Source organism: Heterodontus francisci, unplaced genomic scaffold (assembly GCF_036365525.1).
Source record: "Heterodontus francisci isolate sHetFra1 unplaced genomic scaffold, sHetFra1.hap1 HAP1_SCAFFOLD_63, whole genome shotgun sequence".
NCBI lineage: Eukaryota > Metazoa > Chordata > Chondrichthyes > Heterodontiformes > Heterodontidae > Heterodontus > Heterodontus francisci.
This window is the reverse complement of record NW_027142037.1, coordinates 8,934,463-8,948,241: the sequence shown is the minus strand read 5'-3', so window position 1 is coordinate 8,948,241 and position 13,779 is coordinate 8,934,463.

The window sequence follows — 13,779 nt, the reverse complement described above, 5'->3', positions numbered from 1 at the left end:
GACCGCCCCCTGTCTCTGTATCACAAATTTAGGGAATGAGTAGACCGCCCCCTGTCTCTGTATCACAAATTTAGGGAATGAGTGGACCGCTTCCTGTCTCTGTATCACAAATTTAGGGAATGAGTAGACCGCCCCCTGTCTCTGTATCACAAATTTAGGGAATGAGTAGACCGCCCCCTGTCTCTTTATCTCAGAGTCAGTGGATGAGTAGACCGCCCCCTGTCTCTGCATCACAGACTCAGGGGATGAGCAGACCGCCCCCTTTCTCTGTATCACAGACTCAGGGGATGAGTAGACCGCCCCCTGTCTCTTTATCTCAGAGTCAGTGGATGAGCAGACCGCCCCCTGTCTCTGCATCACAGACTCAGGGGATGAGCAGACCGCCCCCTTTCTCTGTATCTCAGAGTCAGGGGATGAGCATACCATCCCATGTCTCTGTTTCACAGACTCAGTGGATGAGAAGACCGCCCCCTGTCTCTGTCTAACAAACTCAGGATGAGTAGACCGCCACCTGTCTCTGTATCACAGACTCAGGGGATGAGTAGACCGCCCCCTTCCTCTGAATCACAGACCCAGGGGATGAGTAAACTGCCCCTTGTCTCTGTATCTCAGACTCAGGGGATGAGTAGACTGCCCCCTTTCTCTGTATCACACACTCGGGGGATGAGTAGACCGACCCCTGCCTCTGTATCACAGACTCAGGGAATGAGTAGACCTCCTCCTGTCTCTTTATCACAGACTCAGGGGATGAGTAGACCGCCCCCTTCACTGTATCACAGACTCAGGGGATGAATGGACCGCCCCCTGTCTCTGTCTCACAGACTCAGGGGATGAGTAGACCGCCCCCTTGCTCTGCATCACAGACCCAGGGGATGAGTAAACTGCCCCTTGTCTCTTTATCTCAGACTCAGGGGATGAGTAGACCGGCCCCTGTCTCTGTATCACAGACTCGGGGGATGAGTAGACCGCCCCCTGTCTCTGTATCACAGACTCAGGTGATGAGTAGACCGCCCCCTGTCTCTGTATCACAGACTCAGGAGATGAGTAGACCGCCCCCTGTCTCTGTCTAACAAACTCGGGATGAGTAGACCGCCCCCTGTCTCTGTATCACTGACTCAGGGGATGAGTAGACCGCCCCATTCCTCTGAATCACAGACCCAGGGGATGAGTAAACTGCCCCTTGTCTCTGTATCTCAGACTCAGGGAATGAGTAGACTGCCCCCTTTCTCTGTATCACACACTCGGGGGATGAGTTGACCGCCCCCTGCCTCTGTATCACAGACTCAGGGGATGAGTAGAACGCCCCCTGTCTCTGTATCACAGACTCAGGGGATGAGTAGACCGCCCCCTTCCTCTGTATCACAGACCCAGGGGATGAGTAGACCGCCCCCTGTCTCTGTATCACAGACTCATGGGATGAGTAGACCGCCCCCTTCCTCTGTATCACAGACCCAGGGGATGAGTAAACTGCCCCTTGTCTCTTTATCTCAGACTCAGGGGATGAGTAGACCGCCCCCTGTCTCAGTTTCACAGACTCGGGGGATGAGTAGACCGCCCCCTGTCTCTGTATCACAGACTCAGGTGATGAGTAGACCGCCCCCTGTCTCTGTATCACACACTCAGCTGATGAGTAGACCGCCCCCTGTCTCTTTATCACACACTCGGGGGATGAGTAGACCTCCCCCTGTCTCTGCATCACAGACTGAGGGGATGTGTAGACCGCCCCCTGTCTCTGTATCACAAACTCAGGGGATGAGTAGAGCGCCCCCAGTCTTTGTATCAACAACTCAGGGGATGAGTAGACCGCCCGCTGTCTCTGTATCACAGACTCAGGTGATGAGTAGACCGCCCCCTGTCTCTGTGTCACAGACTCAAGGGATGAGTAGACCGCCCCCTGTCTCTGTATCACAGACTCAGTGGATGAGTAGACCGCCCCCTGTCTCTGTATCACATACTCAGGGGATGAGTAGACCGCACTCTGTTTCTGTATCACATACTCAGGGGATGAGTAGACCACCCCGTGTCTCTGTATCACCAACTCAGGGGATGAGTAGACCGCCCCCAGTCTTTGTATCAACAACTCAGGGGATGAGTAGACCGCCCCCTGTCTCTGTATCACAGACTCAGGTGATGAGTAGACCGCCCCCTGTCTCTGTGTCACAGACTCAGGGAATGAGTAGACCGCCCCCTGTCTCTGTATCACAGACTCTTTGGATGAGTAGACCGTCCCCTGTCTCTGTATCACAGACTCAGTGGATGAGAAGACAGGCCCCTTTCGCTGTATCAAAGACTCAGGGGATGAGATGACCGGCCCCTGTCTCTGTATCAAAGACTCAGGGGATGAGTAGACCGCCCGCTGTCTCTCTATCATAGACTCAGGGGATAAGTAGAGCGCCCCCTGTCTCTCTATCATGGACACAAGGGATGAGTAAAGCGCCCTCTGTCTCTGTATCACAGACTCAGCAGATGAGTAGACCGCCTCCTGTCTCTGTATCACAGACTCGGGGGATGAGTAGACCGCCCCCTGTCTCTGTATCACAGACTCAGGAGATGAGTAGACCGCCCCCTGTCTCTGTCTAACAAACTCGGGATGAGTAGACCGCCCCCTGTCTCTGTATCACTGACTCAGGGGATGAGTAGACCGCCCCATTCCTCTGAATCACAGACCCAGGGGATGAGTAAACTGCCCCCTTTCTCTGTATCACACACTCGGGGGATGAGTTGACCGCCCCCTGCCTCTGTATCACAGACTCAGGGGATGAGTAGAACGCCCCCTGTCTCTGTATCACAGACTCAGGGGATGAGTAGACCGCCCCCTTCCTCTGTATCACAGATCCAGGGGATGAGTCGACCGCCCCCTGTCTCTGTATCACAGACTCATGGGATGAGTAGACCGCCCCCTTCCTCTGTATCACAGACCCAGGGGATGAGTAAACTGCCCCTTGTCTCTTTATCTCAGACTCAGGGGATGAGTAGACCGCCCCCTGTCTCAGTTTCACAGACTCGGGGGATGAGTAGACCGCCCCCTGTCTCTGTATCACAGACTCAGGTGATGAGTAGACCGCCCCCTGTCTCTGTATCACACACTCAGCTGATGAGTAGACCGCCCCCTGTCTCTTTATCACACACTCGGGGGATGAGTAGACCGCCCCCTGTCTCTGTATCACAAACTCAGGGGATGAGTAGAGCGCCCCCAGTCTTTGTATCAACAACTCAGGGGATGAGTAGACCGCCCGCTGTCTCTGTATCACAGACTCAGGTGATGAGTAGACCGCCCCCTGTCTCTGTGTCACAGACTCAAGGGATGAGTAGACCGCCCCCTGTCTCTGTATCACAGACTCAGTGGATGAGTAGACCGCCCCCTGTCTCTGTATCACATACTCAGGGGATGAGTAGACCGCACTCTGTTTCTGTATCACACACTCAGGGGATAAGTAGAGCACCCCAATTCTCTCAATCATGGACACAGGGGATGAGTCGAGCGCCCTCTGTCTCTGTATCACAGACTCAGTAGATGAGTAGACCGCCTCCTGTCTCTGTATCACAGACTCAAGGGATGAGTAGACCGCCCCCTGTCTCTGTATCACATACTCAAGGGATGGGTAGACGACCCCCTATCTCTGTATCACAGACTCAGGGGATGCGTAGACCCCCCCCAGTCTCTGCATCACAGACTCAAGGGATGAGCAGACCGCCACCTGTCTCTGTATCACAGACTCAGGGGATGAGTAGACCCCTCCCTGTCTCTGTATCACAGACTCAGTGGATGAGTAGACAGCCCCCTGACTCTGTATCACAGACTCAGGGGATGAGTAGACCCCCCCCAGTCTCTGTGTCACAGACTCAGGGGATGAGTAGACCGTCCCCTTCCTCTGAAGCACAGACCCAGGGGATGAGTAAACTGTCCCTTGTCTCTGTATCTCAGACTCAGGGGATGAGTAGACAGCCCCCTGTCTCTTTATCACACACTCGAGGGATGAGTAGACCGCCCCCTGTCTCTGTATCACAGACTCAGGGGATGAGTAGACCGCCCCCTGTCTCTGTCTAACAAACTCGGGATGAGTAGACCGCCCCCTGTCTCTGTATCACAGACTCAGGGGATGAGTAGACCGTCCCCTTCCTCTGAATCACAGACCCAGGGGATGAGTAAACTGCCCCTTGTCTCTGTATCTCAGACTCAGGGGATGAGTAGATTGCCCTCTTTCTCTGTATCACACACTCGGGGGATGAGTAGACCGCACCCTGTCTCTTTATCGCACACTCGGGGGATGAGTAGACCTCCCCCTGTCTCTGGATCACAGACTCAGGGGATGTGTAGACCGCTCCCTGTCTCTGTATCACAAACTCAGGGGATGAGTAGACCACCCCGTGTCTTTGTATCACCAACTCAGGGGATGAGTAGACCGCCCCCAGTCTTTGTATCAACAACTCAGGGGATGAGTAGACCGCCCCCTGTCTCTGTATCACAGACTCAGGTGATGAGTAGACCGCCCCCTGTCTCTGTGTCACAGACTCAGGTGATGAGTAGACCGCCCCCTGTCTCTGTATCACAGACTCAGGTGATGAGTAGACCGCCCCCTGTCTCTGTATCACACACTCAGCTGATGAGTAGACCGCCCCCTGTCTCTTTATCACACACTCGGGGGATGAGTAGACCTCCCCCTGTCTCTGCATCACAGACTGAGGGGATGTGTAGACCGCCCCCTGTCTCTGTATCACAAACTCAGGGGATGAGTAGAGCGCCCCCAGTCTTTGTATCAACAACTCAGGGGATGAGTAGACCGCCCGCTGTCTCTGTATCACAGACTCAGGTGATGAGTAGACCGCCCCCTGTCTCTGTGTCACAGACTCAAGGGATGAGTAGACCGCCCCCTGTCTCTGTATCACAGACTCAGTGGATGAGTAGACCGCCCCCTGTCTCTGTATCACATACTCAGGGGATGAGTAGACCGCACTCTGTTTCTGTATCACATACTCAGGGGATGAGTAGACCACCCCGTGTCTCTGTATCACCAACTCAGGGGATGAGTAGACCGCCCCCAGTCTTTGTATCAACAACTCAGGGGATGAGTAGACCGCCCCCTGTCTCTGTATCACAGACTCAGGTGATGAGTAGACCGCCCCCTGTCTCTGTGTCACAGACTCAGGGAATGAGTAGACCGCCCCCTGTCTCTGTATCACAGACTCTTTGGATGAGTAGACCGTCCCCTGTCTCTGTATCACAGACTCAGTGGATGAGAAGACAGGCCCCTTTCGCTGTATCAAAGACTCAGGGGATGAGATGACCGGCCCCTGTCTCTGTATCAAAGACTCAGGGGATGAGTAGACCGCCCGCTGTCTCTCTATCATAGACTCAGGGGATAAGTAGAGCGCCCCCTGTCTCTCTATCATGGACACAAGGGATGAGTAAAGCGCCCTCTGTCTCTGTATCACAGACTCAGCAGATGAGTAGACCGCCTCCTGTCTCTGTATCACAGACTCGGGGGATGAGTAGACCGCCCCCTGTCTCTGTATCACAGACTCAGGAGATGAGTAGACCGCCCCCTGTCTCTGTCTAACAAACTCGGGATGAGTAGACCGCCCCCTGTCTCTGTATCACTGACTCAGGGGATGAGTAGACCGCCCCATTCCTCTGAATCACAGACCCAGGGGATGAGTAAACTGCCCCCTTTCTCTGTATCACACACTCGGGGGATGAGTTGACCGCCCCCTGCCTCTGTATCACAGACTCAGGGGATGAGTAGAACGCCCCCTGTCTCTGTATCACAGACTCAGGGGATGAGTAGACCGCCCCCTTCCTCTGTATCACAGATCCAGGGGATGAGTCGACCGCCCCCTGTCTCTGTATCACAGACTCATGGGATGAGTAGACCGCCCCCTTCCTCTGTATCACAGACCCAGGGGATGAGTAAACTGCCCCTTGTCTCTTTATCTCAGACTCAGGGGATGAGTAGACCGCCCCCTGTCTCAGTTTCACAGACTCGGGGGATGAGTAGACCGCCCCCTGTCTCTGTATCACAGACTCAGGTGATGAGTAGACCGCCCCCTGTCTCTGTATCACACACTCAGCTGATGAGTAGACCGCCCCCTGTCTCTTTATCACACACTCGGGGGATGAGTAGACCGCCCCCTGTCTCTGTATCACAAACTCAGGGGATGAGTAGAGCGCCCCCAGTCTTTGTATCAACAACTCAGGGGATGAGTAGACCGCCCGCTGTCTCTGTATCACAGACTCAGGTGATGAGTAGACCGCCCCCTGTCTCTGTGTCACAGACTCAAGGGATGAGTAGACCGCCCCCTGTCTCTGTATCACAGACTCAGTGGATGAGTAGACCGCCCCCTGTCTCTGTATCACATACTCAGGGGATGAGTAGACCGCACTCTGTTTCTGTATCACACACTCAGGGGATAAGTAGAGCACCCCAATTCTCTCAATCATGGACACAGGGGATGAGTCGAGCGCCCTCTGTCTCTGTATCACAGACTCAGTAGATGAGTAGACCGCCTCCTGTCTCTGTATCACAGACTCAAGGGATGAGTAGACCGCCCCCTGTCTCTGTATCACATACTCAAGGGATGGGTAGACGACCCCCTATCTCTGTATCACAGACTCAGGGGATGCGTAGACCCCCCCCAGTCTCTGCATCACAGACTCAAGGGATGAGCAGACCGCCACCTGTCTCTGTATCACAGACTCAGGGGATGAGTAGACCCCTCCCTGTCTCTGTATCACAGACTCAGTGGATGAGTAGACAGCCCCCTGACTCTGTATCACAGACTCAGGGGATGAGTAGACCCCCCCCAGTCTCTGTGTCACAGACTCAGGGGATGAGTAGACCGTCCCCTTCCTCTGAAGCACAGACCCAGGGGATGAGTAAACTGTCCCTTGTCTCTGTATCTCAGACTCAGGGGATGAGTAGACAGCCCCCTGTCTCTTTATCACACACTCGAGGGATGAGTAGACCGCCCCCTGTCTCTGTATCACAGACTCAGGGGATGAGTAGACCGCCCCCTGTCTCTGTCTAACAAACTCGGGATGAGTAGACCGCCCCCTGTCTCTGTATCACAGACTCAGGGGATGAGTAGACCGTCCCCTTCCTCTGAATCACAGACCCAGGGGATGAGTAAACTGCCCCTTGTCTCTGTATCTCAGACTCAGGGGATGAGTAGATTGCCCTCTTTCTCTGTATCACACACTCGGGGGATGAGTAGACCGCACCCTGTCTCTTTATCGCACACTCGGGGGATGAGTAGACCTCCCCCTGTCTCTGGATCACAGACTCAGGGGATGTGTAGACCGCTCCCTGTCTCTGTATCACAAACTCAGGGGATGAGTAGACCACCCCGTGTCTTTGTATCACCAACTCAGGGGATGAGTAGACCGCCCCCAGTCTTTGTATCAACAACTCAGGGGATGAGTAGACCGCCCCCTGTCTCTGTATCACAGACTCAGGTGATGAGTAGACCGCCCCCTGTCTCTGTGTCACAGACTCAGGTGATGAGTAGACCGCCCCCTGTCTCTGTATCACAGACTCAGGTGATGAGTAGACCGCCCCCTGTCTCTGTATCACACACTCAGCTGATGAGTAGACCGCCCCCTGTCTCTTTATCACACACTCGGGGGATGAGTAGACCCCTCCCTGTCTCTGTATCACAGACTCAGTGGATGAGTAGACAGCCCCCTGACTCTGTATCACAGACTCAGGGGATGAGTAGACCCCCCCCAGTCTCTGTGTCACAGACTCAGGGGATGAGTAGACCGTCCCCTTCCTCTGAAGCACAGACCCAGGGGATGAGTAAACTGTCCCTTGTCTCTGTATCTCAGACTCAGGGGATGAGTAGACAGCCCCCTGTCTCTTTATCACACACTCGAGGGATGAGTAGACCGCCCCCTGTCTCTGTATCACAGACTCAGGGGATGAGTAGACCGCCCCCTGTCTCTGTCTAACAAACTCGGGATGAGTAGACCGCCCCCTGTCTCTGTATCACAGACTCAGGGGATGAGTAGACCGTCCCCTTCCTCTGAATCACAGACCCAGGGGATGAGTAAACTGCCCCTTGTCTCTGTATCTCAGACTCAGGGGATGAGTAGATTGCCCTCTTTCTCTGTATCACACACTCGGGGGATGAGTAGACCGCACCCTGTCTCTTTATCGCACACTCGGGGGATGAGTAGACCTCCCCCTGTCTCTGGATCACAGACTCAGGGGATGTGTAGACCGCTCCCTGTCTCTGTATCACAAACTCAGGGGATGAGTAGACCACCCCGTGTCTTTGTATCACCAACTCAGGGGATGAGTAGACCGCCCCCAGTCTTTGTATCAACAACTCAGGGGATGAGTAGACCGCCCCCTGTCTCTGTATCACAGACTCAGGTGATGAGTAGACCGCCCCCTGTCTCTGTGTCACAGACTCAGGTGATGAGTAGACCGCCCCCTGTCTCTGTATCACAGACTCAGGTGATGAGTAGACCGCCCCCTGTCTCTGTATCACACACTCAGCTGATGAGTAGACCGCCCCCTGTCTCTTTATCACACACTCGGGGGATGAGTAGACCTCCCCCTGTCTCTGCATCACAGACTGAGGGGATGTGTAGACCGCCCCCTGTCTCTGTATCACAAACTCAGGGGATGAGTAGAGCGCCCCCAGTCTTTGTATCAACAACTCAGGGGATGAGTAGACCGCCCGCTGTCTCTGTATCACAGACTCAGGTGATGAGTAGACCGCCCCCTGTCTCTGTGTCACAGACTCAAGGGATGAGTAGACCGCCCCCTGTCTCTGTATCACAGACTCAGTGGATGAGTAGACCGCCCCCTGTCTCTGTATCACATACTCAGGGGATGAGTAGACCGCACTCTGTTTCTGTATCACATACTCAGGGGATGAGTAGACCACCCCGTGTCTCTGTATCACCAACTCAGGGGATGAGTAGACCGCCCCCAGTCTTTGTATCAACAACTCAGGGGATGAGTAGACCGCCCCCTGTCTCTGTATCACAGACTCAGGTGATGAGTAGACCGCCCCCTGTCTCTGTGTCACAGACTCAGGGAATGAGTAGACCGCCCCCTGTCTCTGTATCACAGACTCTTTGGATGAGTAGACCGTCCCCTGTCTCTGTATCACAGACTCAGTGGATGAGAAGACAGGCCCCTTTCGCTGTATCAAAGACTCAGGGGATGAGATGACCGGCCCCTGTCTCTGTATCAAAGACTCAGGGGATGAGTAGACCGCCCGCTGTCTCTCTATCATAGACTCAGGGGATAAGTAGAGCGCCCCCTGTCTCTCTATCATGGACACAAGGGATGAGTAAAGCGCCCTCTGTCTCTGTATCACAGACTCAGCAGATGAGTAGACCGCCTCCTGTCTCTGTATCACAGACTCGGGGGATGAGTAGACCGCCCCCTGTCTCTGTATCACAGACTCAGGAGATGAGTAGACCGCCCCCTGTCTCTGTCTAACAAACTCGGGATGAGTAGACCGCCCCCTGTCTCTGTATCACTGACTCAGGGGATGAGTAGACCGCCCCATTCCTCTGAATCACAGACCCAGGGGATGAGTAAACTGCCCCCTTTCTCTGTATCACACACTCGGGGGATGAGTTGACCGCCCCCTGCCTCTGTATCACAGACTCAGGGGATGAGTAGAACGCCCCCTGTCTCTGTATCACAGACTCAGGGGATGAGTAGACCGCCCCCTTCCTCTGTATCACAGATCCAGGGGATGAGTCGACCGCCCCCTGTCTCTGTATCACAGACTCATGGGATGAGTAGACCGCCCCCTTCCTCTGTATCACAGACCCAGGGGATGAGTAAACTGCCCCTTGTCTCTTTATCTCAGACTCAGGGGATGAGTAGACCGCCCCCTGTCTCAGTTTCACAGACTCGGGGGATGAGTAGACCGCCCCCTGTCTCTGTATCACAGACTCAGGTGATGAGTAGACCGCCCCCTGTCTCTGTATCACACACTCAGCTGATGAGTAGACCGCCCCCTGTCTCTTTATCACACACTCGGGGGATGAGTAGACCGCCCCCTGTCTCTGTATCACAAACTCAGGGGATGAGTAGAGCGCCCCCAGTCTTTGTATCAACAACTCAGGGGATGAGTAGACCGCCCGCTGTCTCTGTATCACAGACTCAGGTGATGAGTAGACCGCCCCCTGTCTCTGTGTCACAGACTCAAGGGATGAGTAGACCGCCCCCTGTCTCTGTATCACAGACTCAGTGGATGAGTAGACCGCCCCCTGTCTCTGTATCACATACTCAGGGGATGAGTAGACCGCACTCTGTTTCTGTATCACACACTCAGGGGATAAGTAGAGCACCCCAATTCTCTCAATCATGGACACAGGGGATGAGTCGAGCGCCCTCTGTCTCTGTATCACAGACTCAGTAGATGAGTAGACCGCCTCCTGTCTCTGTATCACAGACTCAAGGGATGAGTAGACCGCCCCCTGTCTCTGTATCACATACTCAAGGGATGGGTAGACGACCCCCTATCTCTGTATCACAGACTCAGGGGATGCGTAGACCCCCCCCAGTCTCTGCATCACAGACTCAAGGGATGAGCAGACCGCCACCTGTCTCTGTATCACAGACTCAGGGGATGAGTAGACCCCTCCCTGTCTCTGTATCACAGACTCAGTGGATGAGTAGACAGCCCCCTGACTCTGTATCACAGACTCAGGGGATGAGTAGACCCCCCCCAGTCTCTGTGTCACAGACTCAGGGGATGAGTAGACCGTCCCCTTCCTCTGAAGCACAGACCCAGGGGATGAGTAAACTGTCCCTTGTCTCTGTATCTCAGACTCAGGGGATGAGTAGACAGCCCCCTGTCTCTTTATCACACACTCGAGGGATGAGTAGACCGCCCCCTGTCTCTGTATCACAGACTCAGGGGATGAGTAGACCGCCCCCTGTCTCTGTCTAACAAACTCGGGATGAGTAGACCGCCCCCTGTCTCTGTATCACAGACTCAGGGGATGAGTAGACCGTCCCCTTCCTCTGAATCACAGACCCAGGGGATGAGTAAACTGCCCCTTGTCTCTGTATCTCAGACTCAGGGGATGAGTAGATTGCCCTCTTTCTCTGTATCACACACTCGGGGGATGAGTAGACCGCACCCTGTCTCTTTATCGCACACTCGGGGGATGAGTAGACCTCCCCCTGTCTCTGGATCACAGACTCAGGGGATGTGTAGACCGCTCCCTGTCTCTGTATCACAAACTCAGGGGATGAGTAGACCACCCCGTGTCTTTGTATCACCAACTCAGGGGATGAGTAGACCGCCCCCAGTCTTTGTATCAACAACTCAGGGGATGAGTAGACCGCCCCCTGTCTCTGTATCACAGACTCAGGTGATGAGTAGACCGCCCCCTGTCTCTGTGTCACAGACTCAGGGAATGAGTAGACCGCCCCCTGTCTCTGTATCACAGACTCTTTGGATGAGTAGACTGTCCCCTGTCTCTGTATCACAGACTCAGTGGATGAGAAGACAGGCCCCTTTCGCTGTATCAAAGACTCAGGGGATGAGATGACCGGCCCCTGTCTCTGTATCAAAGACTCAGGGGATGAGTAGACCGCCCGCTGTCTCTCTATCATAGACTCAGGGGATAAGTAGAGCGCCCCCTGTCTCTCTATCATGGACACAAGGGATGAGTAAAGCGCCCTCTGTCTCGGTATCACAGACTCAGCAGATGAGTAGACCGCCTCCTGTCTCTGTATCACAGACTCAAGGGATGAGTAGACCACCCCCTGTCTCTGTATCACAGACTCAGTGGATGAGTAGACCGCCCCCTGTCTCTGTATCACATACTCAGGGGATGCGTAGAGCGCCCCCTGTCTCTGTATCACACACTCAGGGGATGAGTAGACCGTCAGCTGTCTCTGTATCACAGATTCAGTGGCTGACTAGACAGGCCCCTGTCTTTGTATCACAGACTCAGTGGATGAGTAGACCGCCCCCTGTCTCTGTATCACAGACTCAGGGGATGAATGGACCGCCCCCTTCCTCTGAATCACAGACCCACGGGATGAGTAAACTGCCCCTTGTCTCTGTATCTCAGGCTCAGGGGATGAGTAGACTGCCCCCTTTCTCTGTATCACACACTCGGGGGATGAGTAGACCGCCCCCTGCCTCTGTATCACAGACTCAGGGAATGAGTAGACCACCTCCTGTCTCTGTATCACAGACTCAGGGGATGAGTAGACCGCCCCCTTCCTCTGAATCACAGACCCAGGGGATGAGTAAACTGCCCCTTGTCTCTGTATCTCAGGCTCAGGGGATGAGTAGACTGCCCCCTTTCTCTGTATCACACACTCGGGGGATGAGTAGACCGCCCCCTGCCTCTGTATCACAGACTCAGGGAATGAGTAGACCGCCTCCTGTCTCTTTATCACATACTCGGGGGATGAGTAGACCGCCCCCTGCCTCTGTATCACAGACTCAGGGAATGAGTAGACCTCCCCCTGTCTCTGTATCACAGACTCAGGGGATGAGTAGACCGCCTCCTGTCTCTGTATCACAGACTCGGGGGATGAGTAGACCGCCCCCTGTCCCTGTATCACACACTCAGCTGATGAGTAGACCGCCCACTGTCTTTGTATCACCAACTCAGGGGATGAGTAGACCGCCCCCAGTCTTTGTATCAACAACTCAGGGGATGAGTAGACCGCCCCCTGTCTCTGTATCACAGACTCAGGTGATGAGTAGACCGCCCCCTGTCTCTGTGTCACAGACTCAGGGAATGAGTAGACCGCCCCCTGTCTCTGTATCACAGACTCTTTGGATGAGTAGACCGTCCCATTTCTCTGTATCACAGGCTCAGTGGATGAGAAGACCGCCCCCTGTCTCTGTATCAAAGACTCAGTGGATGAGTACACCGCCCGCTGTCTCTCTATCATAGACTCAGGGGATGAGTAGACCGCCCCCTGTCTCTGTATCACATCCTCAAGGGATGAGTAGACCACCCCCTGTCTATGTATCACAGACTCAGGGAATGAGTAGACCGCCCCCTCTTTCTGTATCACAGACTCAGGGGATGAGTAGACCGCCCTCTGTTTCTGTATCACATACTCAGGGGATAAGTAGAGCGCCCCAATTCTCTCTATCATGGACACAGGGGATGAGTCGAGCGCCCTCTGTCTCTGTTTCACAGACTCAGTAGATGAGTAGACCGCCTCCTGTATCTGTATCACAGACTCAAGGGATGAGTAGACCGCCCCCTGTCTCTGTATCACATACTCAAGGGATGAGTAGACCACCCCCTGTCTATTTATCACAGACTCAGGGAATGAGTAGACCGTCCCCTGTCTCTTTATCACACACTCGGGGGATGAGTAGACCGTCCCCTTCCTCTGTATCTCGGACTCAGGGGATGTGTAGACCGCCCCCTGTCTCTGTATCACAGGCTCAGGGGATGAGTAGACTGTCCCCTTCCTCTGTATCACAGACACAGGGGATGAGTTGAACGCCCCCTGTCTCTGTATCATCGACACAGGGGAAGAGTAGACCGCCCCCTGTCTTTGTATCACAGTTTCAGGGGATGAGTTGACCGCCTCCTGCCTCTGTATCTCAGACTCAGGGGAAGAGTCGAACGCCCCCTGTCTCTGTATCATCGACTCAGGGGAAGAGTAGACCGACCCCTGTCTTTGTATCACCGACTCAGGGGATGATTCGACCGCCTCCTGTCTCTTTATCACAGACACAGTGGTGAGTAGACCGCCCCCTGTCTCTGGATCACAGAGTCAGTGGATGAGTAGACCTCCCCCTGTCTCTGGATCA